We start from the raw sequence: 19,894 nt of genomic DNA, 5'->3' as shown, positions 1-19,894 counted from the left end.
TATGAGGTTTTTCCGCTGCTACATGAGCTAAGATGAAGTCACCACAACATTTCCTTAAAGCTTCAGAACGTCCCATTGAATTCCTTTCTGAGCCAAAATTCCTTTTCATATACAATACAAATATCAACAGCAGAGACACCAGGGATTATTATGTCGGTTGTGAAGCAAGGCCGTACTTACTGCTGGCATCACTATGCCTGAGCTGACTATATTTACTTCTACCTGGACGCCTATACAGTTTATGTACCACAGTTTTGAGTGGCTATCACCCCCACCCCCAAGTCCTGATCAGGTAGATTCACAGCAACAGTGCTTGATGGGCTAAAGACTGCCACAGAGTGTCACATCTTAGATTCAACCCAGCTAAACCCCAATCCCGTAGTCTAAACAAATTCCATTTAAGACTTAGTCCTGTTATCTATAGCGACAGATCGAAAGTATCCGAAGATCCACTTAAGTTTTTAAATCCCATTTTCTCTGCGTTAATGCTTGGCAATCAAAGCTAAAATCAGCACAATTGCAATCTTAACGTCTTTCTAAATGATGACAAACACCTTTAAAGACAATCCAGGTGGCTAATTTTCTCTGGTCTTCTAAAGGGAATTTTTCTCATGAAAACTGGCCAATTTCCCACAATCTGCTCACTTCCCCTATCTCTTCCACTGGGATTAGTAAATTCAGGATACTATAATATGCATTTTCTGCTTCTTATTTTGCTTTTTAGTTGGTTTGTCCAGTCTCCTTTTTCCTACCCAACTGTTTTGCATCACAATCAAAATTAAATTGAAAGCAAAATTGTAAAATTCCATTCACATTTTCTTGGTATAATTCTCCCAGACCACCTGACCATAAATACTTTGTTCTAGCTGTCAAGGCCTTCATGATTTTCTAATCAATGGTTTTATTATGTAATGCTGAGGCTCTAATCCAGTACCTAACTGTGCTAGTGAAGTGTTCTACCAGTGAACTATGTCCCCAGCCTACATTCTTCATATTTCTATAATTAAAATAGATTTCTCATAGCTGGGTGAGATTTCTCATGAGCATTTTTGTGTTTCTACTTAGGTACCTATGCCCAGCCCCATCACTTGCATAATGTGAATTCTGCAATTCTGACATTAATCCTCTAGATTCCAAGCCCTTCTCAACCCAGTTCATACCTCATAAGGCTACTTTGTTTGAGCTTTTCCAAGTGCTCTCAGCCTAATTCCAGATGAATCAATAGTTCATTGATATTCCACACCAGCAAAAGTGTGACTTCCTCCCTCCCATGAAAGAAACAGAGTGGGAGTAATGGAGTTGAAAATACTAGCAGTATACAAGGAAAGGATAAACTAGAAGTTGTAAGTTAGAACTAATCCAGAGTCAGAGAGTCACATGTTAGTGTGATAGAAAGCTGACCTCAGAAAACATACCCTGTCAGCAGACAAACTGGAAACCATGGAATACCAGCACTGAGAAAAAGGCTAAGAGCTACTTCTAAGTGTCCAATCAGAAGAGGCTTTCTGCTTCCTCCTAAAAGTTCTTCAGAATTTGTTGCCTGCTTGATCGCTTAAGAAATTCAGCTCATGCTAAATTCTGGCAAGGTTGTGGCAAAAAAGAGTCTGGAGTTAGTGCTGGTTGAGGCATCAACTAGTTCAGCAAGTATGGAGATAAGTCTTGTGCTTCCACAAAAGATAAAATTAGACCTAGGGTATTACTCACCTCCAGAAATAAATGTTAAAGACGAATGTGCTCTAATGGCCACATCAAAGCCTGTCCATCCATGGTTTTACCACACTATTCACAATAACCAAGACATGAAATCAACATACATATCCATCAACACATCAACGGTTAAACAAATGTGACTTACATGATAGACAATAGATAATTGGATGATAGATAGATGATAGACAGACAGAAAGATGATAGGTAATAGATTTAGAAAAACAAATATCATGTGTTCTGATAGGTGTGAGTCTTAAGTTTATTTATAATTGCATAAAACCATTTTTATATGTCTATGACATGACAGTAGGATGGGAGACTATCAGCAGGAAGGGTAACTGTTGGTATCAGGCTCCGAACCCACCTGATACCAACAGTAACAATGAAGAAAAATGGAGTGAGAGATAAAAGGAAGAGTGGGGGAGAAAGAATATAGCAAAACCATATATCATACTTGGGAAAAAAAGTCTTTAGAAAACCTAACACTTAAGCAATGATTATATACCAATAAAGCAAATGTGTGAGAGAAAAGTAAATGCATGTGTACAGATGTGTGTTGGCATAATTGCCTAAGTAGGCATCTGTGGAACCTGGACATTGGAATACTGAATATAAGAAGATACATGAAAGTATTGATGATGTAAGAAGTATTATTTCAGGGGCTCTTGCTTCTAGCTAAAAGAAGGAGAAGGAAGTTGAGGAGGAGGAGGAAAAGGAGCAGCAGCAGCACCACCACCACCATCATCATGACCACCACAGCAACAAACACCACCCTGTTTTGTAGCTGCCAGGTCCAGCATGCCCACAGAAGCAATGAGTAACATTGTTCCTTCCCCTGGAATAGAGCCAGCAGGTCATAGGTCTTCCTGAGTGCTGATGGTGCTTTAGGTCTAAGGCTTAGTTTATAATAATGTATATATCTTACTTTATGTTTCTCCTTCAGGGAATGTTCTCCTTGCCAAGGTTAATGACCGCATGATAACTGGAAACAAGATGATTCCTAGAAGTGAAAATGTGTCTGGCATTCCTCACCAAAATGATAATGCTGTGACCTTCAGGACAGCCCTTAAGGGTGTGGGAAAGAACTCTGAAAACATGAGTTCGAGAATATATAAATCAATGTAAGAACTGTTCCTTACAGGACTTCTCACTATGCAAAACATATGGATGTGGTATGAATTGTATAAAGGGCTTCGTGGACCTGAAAGAACAGAGGCAGCTGACTAATGAGTCAGCTTAGTCAGAAAGATATTAGGGATGGAGATAAAGAGATTTGGGGACGATCTTAGGGTAAGATCCCAACCAACTAAGTTTATTGTTGTGTCTACAGTTGAATAAGGAATAGATTGGACTTTTAATCTGGAATGAATTACAATCTAGAAATAGAGGGCTCTCTTGTGATCCAGATCTTGGGGCTGGAAGACACAGGCTTTGATCCTAATCTTAAAGAATATTGGCCACAAAAACTTAGGCCCTGGCAGCTTTGGCCATATGACTCTGTCTTTAAGGGGCTAAGGTCATAAAATGCTGATTCCTGGGGAACCTGGAATAAAGGATTGAATAGATATGCATTTCTTAAGGAAGCAGTTTATGCGAAAATGAAACAATGGATTCTTTGGTCTGTAAGAGAGAGTTATCTCAAGCAGAGAACAGAAGTATCACCTTGCATCCATCATTGATTTGGAATTATTCATCTTCTGCTCCCAAACACCTCTTCCTTAGGACCCTTTCCCATGCTGAGGCTGGTCCTTGGCATATAGCTCTCTGGTTTAATAAGAAAAGTCAAGTACATCATCCTCCTAAAGAAACATTCTATTTTTCTCAAGCCTTGCTGATATTACTGAGGAAGAAGAGTCATTTCTTACCATGATGGAAGACTTTTCTCATTTCACAAACTAGGTATGAACCCGCAGAATAAGAAATTTTATTGACAATCTTGCATAATAGGATTAACCCTTACCTCAGGAGTTTTAAAGAGAAGGAAAAGCACAAAACAAGAAATATTTTTAAAGTAGTTAATTTATCTCCAAGTAATAAAATTATATGGCTAGAGCCACTAATTAATTATAACTTTTTTGTTAACTTCCATTATAAACTATAGATTTTATTCCCTTTTTATTATGCCTTGTCTTTTATTTTGACTATATATTGTATATATAGCATATATACTATACTGGAATATATACTAAAGGAAACAGATAAACTACAGTGTGTGTGTTTGTATATTTGTGTATGCATTATCCTTACGTACCAGCCTTATTTTCTTGAAAAGTGAAGCAGTTTCTTTTAATGATATTTTTCATCACAAAGTCTATTTACTCAGCAACATTATAATCAAATACATGAGCAACTTGATGCTGAAGCATATTGAACAAAGATGACTAAAATCTATTCTTTCCAGCTCTCCCCTGGAGTCTCAGGTCTTATGTCCTCAGACCGCTGTCATGCATAATAAAAAGGGGCCTCTAATGTGTTGATCCAGTAAGCACAACTCAACTTTAGGGTGGTTTCTTAAAGAAGACAATACGTGATACATTGTAGTAAGTGGATACGTGATTCGGGCAGTAAGTGGATAAAAATTAAATGAAATATTATAGAGGTATATAAGGCTATGGGTAAGTTTTTCTGTGTGTGTCTTGGATTGAGAATGATGGTTTTGGTAGATTCTGCATTAGATTTTTAAAGATGATGAGGTATTTTTCATTTGGAAATAAAATTTCTCCTTGCAACAATACAAAGGATAGTTTCTTAGACTGACCTTACAAACTTCAATGTTGCTAACAATATCTTAATTCTAGCAATTCATTTTAGAGTCTTTGGCACTATGTACATAAGTATTTGTGCTGTCTGTGAGCAGACAATGTTGTGATTGATTCTTTCCAGGCTGCTTATCTGAATTTTCTTTTGTTGCCTTACTGTGTTGTCTAGGGCTTCCAGAGTGTTAGTGAGGACTGGGAGACCAGGCATTCCCATCTTCCCCCAATCTTAGGTGTAAAGAAATCCAACTCTAAGGATGTTGGTGGTACTAGATCTTTTAGATAAGTTCCTTGTCAGGCTCAAGTCTGATGTTTTAGTCCTAGTTGATATACAGATCAGTGCTGGAAAAGATTTTTGTCAAATGCTTTTTGACATTTGTTAAAATAATTCTAATCATAAGGTTTCTTCCTTCCCTTTTTCTTCTTCCTTCCTTCCTTCCTTCCTTCCTTCCTTCCTTCATTCCTTCCTTCCTTCCTTCCAACCATCCACTCATCAATCATTCCTTCCTTCCTTTCCTTCTTCTTTTCTTCCTTTCTTTAGTCTTTAGTTCTCTACCAAGACCTTGCTTTGTTGCTCTACTGTATTGGAACTCATAAGTTCAAGCCAAGTGATCTTTCCCATCCAGCTTTCAAATTATCAGAAACTACAGGCCTTTCTTAACACACCCTGTTTAATGATAGTACAGGAAATATGTGAATAGACAGTGATTTTCTTTTATATTTTATTTGCAGTGTTGTTCTTTAAACCAAAGATTTCATATAGACGAGACAAATGATTTACTGCTGAGCTGCTTCCCCAGTTCATATGGCTTTTTTTTTTTCTACTTAATATGCTGCTACATTAAGCCCTCTACTTTGTTAGAAACTTTTGGTCTATGTTAGGTTGTCACAAAAGCAGCAAATAGTAAGTAGATGAGGAGGTAAATTTAGCATCCAAGGTTGCATTAGAGCTGGGTTACTTTCCCAGCCCTTCCTGAGGTTTGAATCACAGGATACATTTGTTTGTTCTAAAAGGGAACTTGGGTATAGGTAGCTGGAGCTTGATGTGTTCAAGTCCACATCATCCAGGGTTATTAAAACAGCAGTGTCTTTCAAGTTCTACGGCCTAATAGGAATTAATTGATACAGGGAGGGGGGCTTATTGAGATGTAAATAAATTTTAAAGAAGAGACAAACATACATTTGTGGGTACCAGGGACAAATGCCACTGCATGAATGATTTTGAAACCTAAACATATGGTAATATAATTAGGAGCTAAAACTTAGAAAGAATAAATAATGAGGCTACACCCCTCATAGTTTTCACCACAGAAAGCTGATCTTTTTTTCCTTTATGTAAATACTAAGCCAGAGTAGGGGAGCTTATGAATGTGGTGTGTGTGTGTGTGTGTGTGTGTGTGTGTGTGTGTGTGTGTGTTTATCAAATGTCAAGTTTACTGACACTTTCATTTGGAACTTACTAACCTCCAATCTATATGAAATAATGTCTATTGTTTATATAAATTCAAAATCCTGGCATATTTTCTTGTCATATCACAAAGAGACTATGTTATTCTCAAAGATGGGAGGAGGAAGACCACCAACCAAAATTACCATGGCCAAATTAATTAAAACAAGCACTTAATTAAATCAGGTTTCTGTTTTGTTTTTGTTTTAAATCATGTATACTCCCTTCCCCTAAGGCAGGGTTTGAAATGTCAGCATCTGAAGTGATGAAGACAGGATTTTATAGCTCATGAGTAGAGGATTTCCATATTGGGGATTTGGAGGGCAAGTAAAAAGACATAATTTCAAAGTGGTCATAATAACAGGTAATCATAACAAGGTAGCCAAAGCAACCCTTTGAAACAAAAGGAGAGTTGTAAGGGTTATTAACTTTTTGAAACAAGGATATGATTTCCATTCCTGGAACAGGCCATGAAGAATCACTTGTAGTTAAGGTACAGCATAGCTCAATCCATGAGAAACAGAAAATTTAATCATAAAAGAGAAGGAACCTACTTTGGCTTTACTATAGGATGATTTTCAAGTCTAAAATGGATACAGACTGGTTCTTCAACTAAAAGTGTTCTCTCTTTTTAAGTGTTATGAAGAAATTTAAGAAAATTGATATTCATTTGGTTGAATGTTGTTGGGAGCCGACTTTATCAGAAAGCGGCTAGATCAACTTTGCAGCCATCTGGAACCATATACCCTGACGAAATATTTGGTTTTCAATAGCCTACAACAGCTAAAGCACACTCTGATATCCCACATATTTTGTGTTGCTGTTTACTGCCCCCAGCTGCAAGGTGCACGTGGTAACCACGCCTGCAAGGCATGCAGTTCACGTGCTGTCCACGTGCTATCTACACCATACATGCTTATAAGGCGCATGTGCTATCCACGCCTGCAAGGCATTGCGGTGCACGTGCTGTCCACGCTATAGACGCCTGTAAGGCTTACATCATATCAACACCTGCAAGGCACGTGGTATCCACGCGCCTACAAGGCACATGGCAAAAGCCTATAAATAGCTCCGAATTCCCTTCAATAAACGAGACTTGATCAGAATCTCTGTCTTGTCTCCATTCTTTGCGTCTCTTCCCCTTTATCCCCACTCTCTCTCTCGCTAGACCCTGACCCTCGGACCAGAACGGGCAGTACAGGCTGCAACAGTTTGGCGTCCAACATCGGGCTCCAGTAAGCGCAACAGTTTGGTGCCCAAGCGTGGGGGGTTCGCGACAGTTTGGTGCCCAAGCGTGGGGGGTTCGAGACAGAATGTGACAATGAAATAATCAGGTTCTTTTGAGAGTTTTTTTTGTAGACTTATTCTTTGAACTCTTTATTTGTTTGCTTAGATGTTTTATGTCATATTAATACTATGTGCTCATTTTTCTAAAAATGTATCCATTTCTTTTGTATGAAGTTCTATGAGAACAGTTGAAAGGTTTTATATTTTACTTACAGTTTTTTTTTTGACTCTTCTCTATTTTTCTTAGTTTATCTAAAAATTTTCCAGTTTGTTTTCTTATTTGAAAACAAAATGTGACTGTATTTCATTCACGCTTTCTATTGCTTTAACAGACTCAAGCTCATGTATTCCTTTTTTGGTTATTTGTCTTCCATTGTGCTAACTTCAGGTTTAGTTTGATATTAATTCTCTGGCTATTTTGGCATAAGTGATCTAATTTATAATAACACCAAAAATAAAATAAAGTATTTACATATAAATGTATTCAAGGAAATAAAATGTCTATATACTATAACATACAAAACACTGCGAATGAAACAATGAGGACTCCAAGAATGGAAAATATCACTTTGGATAGATTGAAGAAAAAATTACACCAATGATCTAAGATATAAAATAAAAATAATCCCTACTAAGATTACAATGGTACTTTTAAGTTCACATTCTAAAAGATCCCAAACTGTCAAAGCAATATGTGCAAAACAAAATCTGGAAATTTCATAGTTTCTAATTTTATAGTAGGAGAAATGTTCACATATTATGACATATGGCACCATGATAATCAGGTACTCAAATGGGATAAAATGGAGGATCTATAACCTATTCAAAGTTGTTTCATCTTTTTACAGGGTGCCAAGAATCCACAGTGAGATTAAAACAATCTCTTAAAGAAGTAGTGTTGAAAATTTTAACTTTCGCATACACACAAAAAAATGATATTTCTTATCTCCACTCCAAAGATTGGATATTGGTTGTCTCAATCTTTGTGTTAACTGGGCTTCATGGTTTATTTTAGAACATCACAGGATATAAAGTAAGACCATGTCTTGAAAACAAATAAAAACATAAAGGAAAGAGAGAAAGTTTTAAAATATTCTTCTGTGATTTTCATCCCCCACACCCAAACCCATGAATTTATCAAAAACTATATGAAACTATATGATCCCCATATTCTGTTAATCTGCCTTCTGGGAATTACATCAAATGGAAAGAAAACCAGTATGTAGAATATATATATATATATATATATATATATATATATATATATTTCATGTCCATTTCAGTATTGCTTATAATGACCAAATATGAATTAAAATACAGTGTCTATTGAGAAATGAATGGATGGCAAAAAATGAAGGTATTCAACCTTAAAAATGAAGCAGGAGTGGGGGTCATTTTGGAAACATATGTTCGTGTTCATGAGTTCACACTGCTCTTGCAAAGGATCAAAGTTTAGAGTTCAATCCCCAGCACATACCTTGGGTATCTCACAATATCTACTAACTCCAGTCCTAGGAGAATCTGATACCTCTGGCCTGCACAGGCATCTGCATCCATATACACACCAAACAAACATGCTCACACACATAAACACACACATATGTACGCATGCACACTTAAAATTAAATCTTTAAAACAACTGAGCCAGGGTTTAGAGGAGTGGCTCAGTTAAAAGTACTTGTCTTATTTAAGAAGACCTGAGATTTGTTTTCAGTATTCATGTAGTAGAGTTCATAACTGCCTGTAACGCCAACTCCAGGATAAGACACCCTTGTCTGCCTTCCATGGGTACTCACACAAAGCTCTCTCTCTCTCTCTCTCTCTCTCTCTCTCTCTCTCTCTCTCTCTCTCTCTCTCTCTCTCTCTCACACACACACACACACGCAAAAGTGAAAGCAAATTTTAAAGAAGATTGTTCCTATTATATGGTATAATAAGGATGAACCTGACAGCCATCTCACTCCATGAAAACCCCAGAACATGAATAGTTCATGCTTTCACTTGCAGGTGCAAACTGAAGGAGCTGAACTCCCAGCAGAGGATAGAAAGGGAATTTCCATGGGCATGAAGTGAAGGAAATGTGGTGCCACTGGTTAATACAAAATTTCAGTCATGCAGAATAAAAATGTTCTGTTCTGATCTATAGGGTTCCACCTATAATTAATCATACTTACTTTTTACAGGGGTTACATACTGACAAATCCATCATAATCTGACAATGCTATAAGTAAAAAAAATTTCACACCTAACCTAACCTACCAAACATAATATCTGAGAAACATATTGAATTGTGGAGTTTTAGTGGATTACATGCCCTCATACAGACACAGTGGCTCTGCACAATGAGTATTGGAGTGCATCTATCTAGTGGTACAGAAGATTAAAATCAGTGCAGTATATGCTTTCTGTCAACCCTTGCCACTTCTGAACCTTCAACGTAAATATCTATGTATACAGACGTAGGTTTGAAATCACCCTAGAGCAGAGATGTATGCTCTACAGTATGTTGTGTCCTTCAAATTTACTAGGCTATAAATTAAGACCCTGACTACACAAATATGTATCTGAATGACTGCTGTAGTAGGCAAGGAGACTGTTGATTAGTGGTTTGGGTATTTTACCAAGTGTGGAATCTATAAAACCAAAAATTTTATATTTTAAATATATGTAATTTTAATGTTGATTGGATTTCAGTAAACTTGGGAAGAGAAAAAAGCCCTGGGGGAGAAAAGAACAACTATAAACATGAAAATTATGAGAATAACTGTCTTCAGTCAAGAGGGAAGAGCTCTGTTTCCTTCCAGACGTCCTCAGTGAAGAGTAGAGCAGAATACACTTTCAATCCTTATTTTTATCATATATACACATTCAATTACAAATTTTGGCATGAACACCCTTTAATTCAATAATATACATGTTCCTTTGGGAAATGTTTATACTACGTATAAATGAAGAGTAATTTTTAAATCAATATGTAAGCTGAAATGCATTTATTTTGTTTCTCGCTTGTTGCCAACAAACTTCTAAGAGTGTTTGTCTAAGGGGAATGTATTTCAACTTGGCTTACAAATTAGATTATGTCTTTTCTTGCTTTTTCATATTTTACTGTCACTCATTAGAATGTGGCTACGTTACAGTTTCTCTTCTTTTTGGTTCATCTTAAATGTGTGATTAAAACCTCTTTAGAATTTCTAAGCTCAGGATGAGTTGCTTCGTGCTTTGTTATTACTGGCTCATTTCACCTTCTTTGCTTAGCCAGCCAAGTCTTTGATTTCAATTGGAATATTGGCCACTCTGGATCCCATTATTTTGCGGTATCATTTGTATCAATTCTTTAGCTCTCAGGGTTGTTTGTATTAAGTGCACTGGAAGCAGAGAAATCTTCAGCAACTTAAAGTGAGGGAGAGTTCATTTACAAGGCTGAACTGTCCCTGTAGTTCTCACTGTAATTGCTGCTGATTATTTTTATGTTGTAATGAAGCAATAATGATCAAAACACAAGACATTTCTTAGGGATTCATGACTGGCTGACTTTGCTTCGGGCCATTAACCCCATCATTAATTCCCCTGAAAATGTATTGTGTTAAGGTCATTATTGTTAATATCAGGCTGCATGAAGACATTTGCACACACTCTGGAGTAAAACTGTTGATTATTTTCTGCTTGTACACATTATGTGATTGAAAAACTTGAGTGGGAAAAAAGCAATCAAAAATCAAGAAGAAAATGAATTATTGTTCAGCAGAGGAGGATGATATATAGTTAATGTGTTCAATTTATCATACTACACATGACGCATGTGTATGGATATTTATCTATATAAATATTATATATGAACACATTACTAGATATCTTATATTTAGGCTGTAGACCAAACACTCATACTAATTTATAAAAATTATAACTAGTAATTATTACACTATATGTTTAATAATTTAAATTATTACCCTCATCCTAAGTTATAAAAAACATTGCCTATCAGTTTAGGATTTTAAAAATCACCACTCTTACTCATAGCTGCTTTCTTAATTACAAAAAAAAAAAAAAAATACTGACCAAACATACTTCACTGTATATCAGTTCCTTTTTAATACCACTGACATAATGAATGTGCATGAAGTTTTTTTGGATGGCTGGAAAGATGGATCAGATGCTAAGACCATTTGCTGCCCCTGTAGAAGATGCGGGATTTAGTCCAAGCATTCACATGATGTCCCGTAACCACTCCTAACTCCCGTTTCAGAGAATCTGATGTCCTCCTCTGTTCTCCGAGGGCAGCAAAAATTAATGTTTGTACTTGTTGGTGAAATATCTATTCACATGAAATGAAACAAAATTATCCAAAAAGTGTTTAATGTGAAAAGAATGTACCTGTTGAGTAACAAATCAAAATACCTACATTTTCCCTTGTAGCTTCAATTGATTAACAAAAAGACATGGGCAGAACTGCTTTTATCACAATCAGAAAACATTTTGTTTTCTTCTAAGTATCATATGTATGTGTCCATGAGCAATGATAATGTGAGTAGAAAAACTGTTCTAAAAAAATTAATTAGCAAAACAACCTAGAATCCCCCTAAATCGTTCAAGGATAACTCAATAACCAGTGGATAGTGGTTAGAGGACCATCCATACCCCCTAGGAAAGAGTCAAGATGCCCCAGACACAACCAAGAGTCCAGTGGTTTCTTAGCAAAACCCAAAATGCCCATTTTTCCTGTCCTCAGTGAAAATTCCATGTGTCTGTGGCTGATGTCAGTCCCTCCTGAAGCTCAGCTTACAGAGAAACATAACTTTCAATAATTAGAAAAACCATGTATTTCATAATATTAGAACTGCCACTGACAATTACTATTTCATGTTCTTCTTTTATTATCTCCCGATTTACATTTAAGTCATAAGGAAAATAAACAAAAAAAAAAAAAAAAAAAGGAAAGGTTTGGAGAGGAAAAGGTTTCATGTATCAGACTGTATGCGTGTAAAAAAAAAAATGGAATTAGGGAGCCATGATGTTGTAACTTAAAATGTCAGGGACTAAGCAAATATAAATGACTAAAATTAGCAATACCAAAGTAGGTTTGAGAAGCCACTTTTAACCTTAGAGGTGCTAGAAAAAGAGTGACTTAAACTATGTGTCTAGAACAGGGGCTAATCAGTAATAGGTGAACTAGAGGCAAGAACCGTCCATCCTAATTTTTTGAATGAGAAGACCAGAGTCCAGTAAGTCATTTAGCTGAGGTAAATCAACTGCAGATCGGCAGGAACTCAGTCTGAATTAAATATTTTCCCTTGGTTTCACATGACTTCCTCTCAGAAAAACAATTGCTATCACCCTTTTGAAATGTTTTTTTGGGGAGAGGCTCCCCCTGAAGAATCACAGATTATGATTTTCAGTGATCGTGAACTTCCTGCATAAACCTCTCATGAGCACAGTGCCCAGATTACATAAGCAAATATTATCCTCACCATTTCTATGAGGCTACTCTCTGAAACACATTTTCATTTTAAGTCTTTGGACATAAAATAATGCATATTACTTTGCATATCAGCTGAGCCTTGGCCAAATAGTCAAGGTTTTAACAGAACCATGTTAGACTTCCTATGAGAAGAAGCCCATCAGTATGCAGCTGAACCTACAACACCACCTCTGCAGTCACAGTGAAATTTGCCATCAGAAGACTGAAAGGCCAGTAGAAGCTCTACTGTCTGAGACTTGCTTAGCCTGCAATAAATGGATTAATTTACATAAAAATAAATAAATAAATAAATAAATAAATAAATGAATAAATAAATAAACTCTAAGTGCAGTTTTTGCTGCAATCTTTAGGTCTCCAGCCTTCTCTGGATTTTTGTTTTCATTTTCTATATCTTCATAATTGTGGGTTGATGCTTTAGAATAGTTCTTTACTGCATCCCATTGTAAATTCTGGTTCTCCAGAACAATATGGCCAATACAAATAGGAAATAAAAACAGAAATAGGAAATTGTGTGAAAAGTCAAAAGCATGTGGTGAAAACAATTATGCTTTGAAGGGTATTGTCCTGTTCTGAGAAGAACACACAGACTGCTGCCCAAAACACACCAGGAACAAGCAAACTCCCACCTCGAGGTTGAGCATGGGGCTGATGGCATTTATCACGGCTGCCATTTTCTACAGGAAATTTGTTTTAAATTCAAATTAATACACCTTCAATTTTCTTTCTTTAAAAGAAAGAACAGAAACAAAATCAAAAGACAAAAATGGAATTATATCTAGTTTCAAAGTTTAAAGAAATATCAAAAAAATGCTTTTCCTGGAAACCATTTTCAGCGAAATATACATAAATGAATTTATGCATATGTGTATATATGGGAATGATAATTAGCTAAACTTGGAAACTGGTAAAGTGCATTTTTTTAAGACAAAACTCACATATAACCAGGAGTGGTCACAAACTCACCAAGCATTGGAAGCTTGCGTTGAACTCAGAATCCTCCAAGCTCTACCCTGCCCCAGTCTCCAGAGGAATGCAAAACCAGGCCTAGAAAAATGTCTTTCTTCTATGCATATTTTCTTTGGGGACATAAGAAATAATTTTAACAACATACCATCTTCCTTGAAGATGCAATAGTATTTAAATTATGTCTAATTAGATACACAGGTGTGTATACTCATACACACACATTGAAGTTCACTTGTAAAAACTTCACTATATGTGTGTGTGTTTAACATACCATCCATATATACATTATAAATGGCTCTGCATTTGATTGTTTCCTCTTCATTCTGCTTCCATCTTAATATTGGTAAATGTTTCTTTAAGAGCAAAGTAAAGGAATCTAGTGGCAGTGTTCAGAAATGAGCCAGAAGTCTTGATCCCTGAACTTATGATGAACAGACTTGAGAAATCCAAGCACACAGAACAGCAATTAGGCACTCTGCTGAGCTTGTATTATGGACATACCACCTTTTCTAATAAAGCATTTGGCAACCAGAGACCCTTTTCTGAACATATTATGAACATACACCCTTGTTGAAACAGTGCACTTAGCAACCCATTGGCAACCTAAGACCTCTACCTGAATCAAGCTGTATATGTAATTCTTTTAAATGGTGGATCTAAGTTAATAATCCATGATAATGTCCTCTTTCCCTTCAGATACCTAGAACACATCTGTGAAGTTATAATTGATTGATTGATTGATTGATGATTGATGGATCATGTAGACCACTGTCACTATTGACACATAAATAACCTATTATTTTTTGCTTTGAATAAACTTTACTTGTTACTCTAAAACTCTATGTAAACTTTTGTTTTGTTTTCTTGAACAGAAAGACAAGAACCTGGAAAAACCGAACCCAGATCCCGATACCGGTAACAGAAAGATTCTGTCTTTCAACAGAAATGATACTGCCATCATTACTCCATCTTCATCCTCTATGCTAGTAACAGTGTATTATCATTTGACTTTCTCTAATAATCAACTATTCTTTCAAAAAAGACAAAAATGCTGAATGAGACCGCTTAGGAAGAAGGCAAAATATAATGGAGAAGAGTGAGGACCCTTTATGGCAAAAGGCTTCCAACCATGCTTACACACAGAAAACCAGACATAAGAATTTAAGGGATATGCTCTCATACCCTGATCACTCAGTACCATTGGGTACAGATGGGAGAAAGGGCTCCCATTTATAGAGAGCCACATTGTATATTGCCACCTGATGAGTTTTCTCTGAAATCTCTTTCAGTGTAGCATTTTCAGAACGGAAGATGGGGGTGGCATTCTCTTGGAATAAATACAGAGAAGAAATGCTGACAGCTGGATTGCTCCCCTGCAATTACTTCACAGAATGAAAAGTAGCAGGTTCATGCTCATTATTTTAGTTTGTGCCGTGCCTTTTACAAGAGCTCGATTTGATAATTTTATCAGGAGTTATGATAATTATCAATTAAAACTGAAGCATTATTCAAGATAATTGAGGAATGGAAATGAAATATTATTTCTGAATGGTGCCAGGAGCAAAATTTTACATAAATAGTATCATTAATTCTTAGCTTAAGATTCACATGCACTTCCTCTGAAGTATATGTATCAGTTATAAGTTTTAAGAGCATGGAGCTTCTTCTTGCATATATGTCTATATACCATGTGAAGTTGGACTTACAGATGGTTATGAGCCACCACATTGGTGCTGGAACTAATCGGGGGTATGCTGCAAGAAAAGCCAATATTCTTGCCCTCTGAGCCATAGAGTCCCTCACAACCTATTGTTTCCATTGTCATTCATTTTACAAGTTAACAAAATTATGTACCATATTATGCAAGAATTATATGAATTTTCCCCCACATTTACATATTTATGCAGGATGCAATTAAATATATTTGAAATACAATATTTTACTCTTTTTAGACATTATTTAGTAGAAGTGTAATTTTTAGTACAAAATAATCTTTAGTACAAAATAATACAAAATAGTACAAAATTTTTAGTACAAAATAATCCTGAAATAATTTTAGCAATGTGTTTGAAAAAGATACCAACACCATTGCCGTGGAGATACGATGGGGCCATTTGTGCCCAAAACTTGGGCACACATGTTACTTCCTTTTCTTTTTCTCGTGACAGCATGAAGCCTGATTCAATGCCTAGAATATTATAAAGGTTCAATTGATGTTTAGTGAATGAATAAAGAATTAAAGTAGAGCTTTCAGAAGGAGGCAACATTTGAGTCAGACCTGAACAAACAAGGTTCAGTTTCAATCTATGGGAAGGAAGGGGAGCAGGGAAAAGCCAGCACAGGACCACAGTGCAACTTGTTTGGTTTGGAAAAAACTGGCACATGGGTGTGAAGGCTGGCAAAGAGCTAAGTCAAGGGAGGACATTGTGTCCAGGAGAGTAGGACTCAGTAGCCACTAGAAGCCACTACCACTGTTAAGCCAGGTCAAAGCACTCATAGAACTTCCATAAGATGACAGTAGAGATAAGGGAAGTTCACAATAGAGCCGGAGTCAAGGCTGGATGGTGAGGTGGAGAATCTCTGACTCCGGATGCCTTTTGTACCCCAAGAGCACTGTAGTTGTTCTTGAACGCTCTGAGGGAGATGTAGAGCAGCAATGGGCCTTCTCACGTGATGAGCTTTTTTTCTGGAAGACAATTGGCTTGGTGGAAGAACAACTGTCCCCAAGTCGCTGGAGGGAGAAGATCAGTGTTGCCATTTCTGAGCCATCTTCGTTTAGAAGGCAGCACCTACTTCTGCAGCTATATGCCTGCAACCTGGCACAACTTGATGGGACCAGCTCAGAGTGGAAGGTGAGCAGAAACATTGATGACATTACATCTACTGCAAAAGATGCCCTGGGAACCTCCGTGGCAGGGCAGCCACTGTGGTCAAGAGTGAAACTTTGAGAAGGATTTGAGAACAGTTCCTGGGTCCACCACGCAGCAACTGTGTACCTCTCAGACTCCCCGTGACAACTTTGAGCCTCTTCAGCAACGAACTGGTGAGGGCAGGGGCAGATGCTGAGGTTAAATGACTTACATGCAGTTAACTCCGGAAGTAGAGGCTCTTATCCGACTGTTTATCTCCACCGTTTATCTCCACCATTTGAATTCTTAGCAGGAAATTTAAATTTGGGGCATAAAAATGAAGAGCGTGTCAACAAAAGATAATGAAGTAATGTATTTTTTCTCAGCAGGCATCAACACGTAACGGTGCCTTCCTGTGGTGTCCAGAAAATGATTTGGCTAAAAGTCTTTAGCTTTAAAGCAGAAATAATCCTATTGGAAAGGAACCATTTTATTGTTATCCATGGATGAAGCAATGCATGGGCTTGGTCCTTCACTGATGCAGGAAAACACTAGGGGAATTCTCTTTATGGCCCCTCCTGTTACCAGGTCTGTCTTTGCGTGGTATTCTCTCCCGTCTGTGGCTCAAACTAGATTTCTACCTTGTGAAATATTGTATGGTTCCGATTCAAAGCTATCCCACTCTAGCTAGACGGTACTGGTATTCTATAAGCCAACTTTCAGGATACAGTCCCATGGCACTTGCTCGGAGCTAGAAGCATAAACTACGTATGATCAAGTCAGCATCTTAAGCTGCTACGCTGACAACTCAGCACAGGTATTTTAAAGAAGGCTTCTTTTCCTCTGGTGGTTCAATCAGGAGAAGGCAGGATATTCCCAGCAGGGTAACAACAGCTTCTGAGCTTAGTAGGATGGACCCATCTCCCTTCCCGTCTCTCCTTCCCCTTTATCCCCCTCCTCCTCCTTCTCCTCCCCCTTCCCTTCAACTCCCATTCCTCCTTTTTTCCCTTCCACTCTTAAATTTACCTAGTAAGAACAGTGCGGAGTGTCTAGCTCTCTCTATCTTAAGCCTTGTGGCTTAAGTCCAGGGTGGGGGTGGGGCACACAGTTGTGCCCAGTCAGTAAGAGGAGAGCACACTCCAGCTGGAGTGGAACTCCCTGAGCAGATTATGGCCTTTCGCTTCTCTTCTACTTTCCAGAAGTTTCTACTTCATGTGTTACCCTCCATCATCAACCCCCGTGTGATGGCATCCCTGCCACTGGCCCTGCTTTACTGCCTGGAGAGTACGATGATCTGGGCATAGGTATTATCTGCAGCTTCCTGTGCTCTAAGATGCACTCTTTAAAATTCAAATGTAGGCAGAATGTAGATAAATGTCAAATAAACATAAACAAACAGAGGATCAGAACAAAAAAACTATGAATGGAGAATTGAGGAAGAAATAAACACGAGAAAGGTCAACTTCATGACTGGCTCGTGAGTGAACGGAAGTAATTTGATTTAAACAGGAAAGTAATTGGGAATCTGGAATCACAAGAAGCCACTGCATTAATTTTTTCTCAATACTGAGATTTGGATGAAACTCTTTCATTTTCTATGTAATATAATTATAAAAACAGCCCTACGGCATCTGAGGTTAAGTCTTTTGCAGACTTGTGGTGATATTTTCTTTCTTCTTATTTTGAAACCATTTCTTATCTGGCCTTAACACCAAAAAATAGGTATGGTTGGTAGTTTGTTTTGTTGGGTGAATCCTCTAAACTGGGTTACTATATAACTTTCTTTTCTTTAACTTTTCCTTTCTTCCCTTTCTTCCTTTTTTTTTTTTTTTTTTTTTTTTTTTTAACACTGTAGAAGAAATGAATTACCTGGCCACAGCTGAGGCTTTTTTTCAGGATCTGTTTCCCATTTTCCTTGATTTGTATGCACCTGGACTTTTGGGTTTACATCTTTTGCTCAAGAAACCCTATCTTTCATTCGTACAGGATAAAGTGTGGTTTCCAGCTAGAGAAACAAATTAAAAAAACTAAATAGAGAAAGTATAGTCACAAAATATAATTTTAGTGTAAATGGAATCCTGAGTTCAAATGTTTGTTTGTAAGAGTGTTCAACACAGCAGCCCTGCCTAGTTCTGTCAGTGAACGGCTTTGCTGTAGTACAGTACCTGAAAGATAGCCTAAGTAGATTTAAAGTTTCACTGAATTATTGAATTAAATACCTTTATCTCAACTTTATAATTTATAATCTAGTACCTACATGCAGAATTGGAAGAATGGTGTTCTTCAGCTTCTCTCATTGTGATCTGATGCAAGATGACATCAGAAATATACCAGTTTTTAAACATCAAAATACAATAAAGATAACAAAATATAAGAAAGTTACAATCTCCAAATTTTGCCAGCTAAAAGATTGAAACTGGGTTGTCTAATGGCATCTTCAGAGAGGCATTTTTGACAATTGATTGCCACTTCTTATGTCCTCATGGATATCAGCAATCATTGACAGCTTTTGATTTATCCAGATTCAAAGGTCAATAGTTATCAGATGTAATTTTCATGCATGAATACTGTATTTACATTGTTTATCCTCTTCTGTCTCCCTCCCTAAACCCTCCCAGTGTCCTACAGTCCTCATGACCTCTTCTTCATTGTTGTTTTACACACACACACACACACACACTTGCATAATCCATTTAGTATTGCTAGTATTTATATGTGTTAGGACTGACCCTTCTACTGAATAAGCTATTAGGGAACTAACTCTTCCAAGAGAAAATTGATTCTCCCTCTCCCAGAAGCCATTGATTGCCTAGCAATCATCTTGGAATGGGACCTTGTGAAATTTCTCCCATGCATGTTGGCATGTCTGATGTCTGTCGGGCGTGGAAGGGTATCCTGGTTCTTAGGTTGTGGGTGTTCAGCCATGCCCCCAGAACCCAGGCTCCTGACAGGAGGTCTGATCTCCATTCAACCTGCACCTTTCAGTCACATAGGTGATTAACAGGCCTCAGGCCCTAGAGAGATTTACATACTAATGAGGTACCTGAAAGCCAGAGGGTGGAGTCTATTAAGCATTCCTCCCTAGCCCCTCCCTCCTCTTTCCCTCCCTATTTAACTCAGGACTGCCCTGGGTTTTTTCTTAGGGGGTTAGGGGGGTGCATCCAGATCCATCTACATTTGCCATGACATTAAAGCCTGTAAAAACCCATGGACTTTCTTGTGTGTAGTTGGGGCCACGCTGTGAGAAACTATGGAGCCACAGCAGCTGGGCCTAACTTCCAGCTATGGAGGAACCCTGAGAGCATTCCCAGCCAACTACACACACAGCCTGGCCTGAGGAACCCTGCATTTCCCAGCCGTTTTACCTACACATGTCAACTGCAGTTGGCATTAAGCAGCTGCA

This window comes from Arvicanthis niloticus, chromosome 12 (assembly GCF_011762505.2).
Source record: "Arvicanthis niloticus isolate mArvNil1 chromosome 12, mArvNil1.pat.X, whole genome shotgun sequence".
In the NCBI taxonomy this organism is placed as follows: Eukaryota; Metazoa; Chordata; class Mammalia; order Rodentia; family Muridae; genus Arvicanthis; species Arvicanthis niloticus.
Note: the sequence above shows the minus strand (reverse complement) of the source record.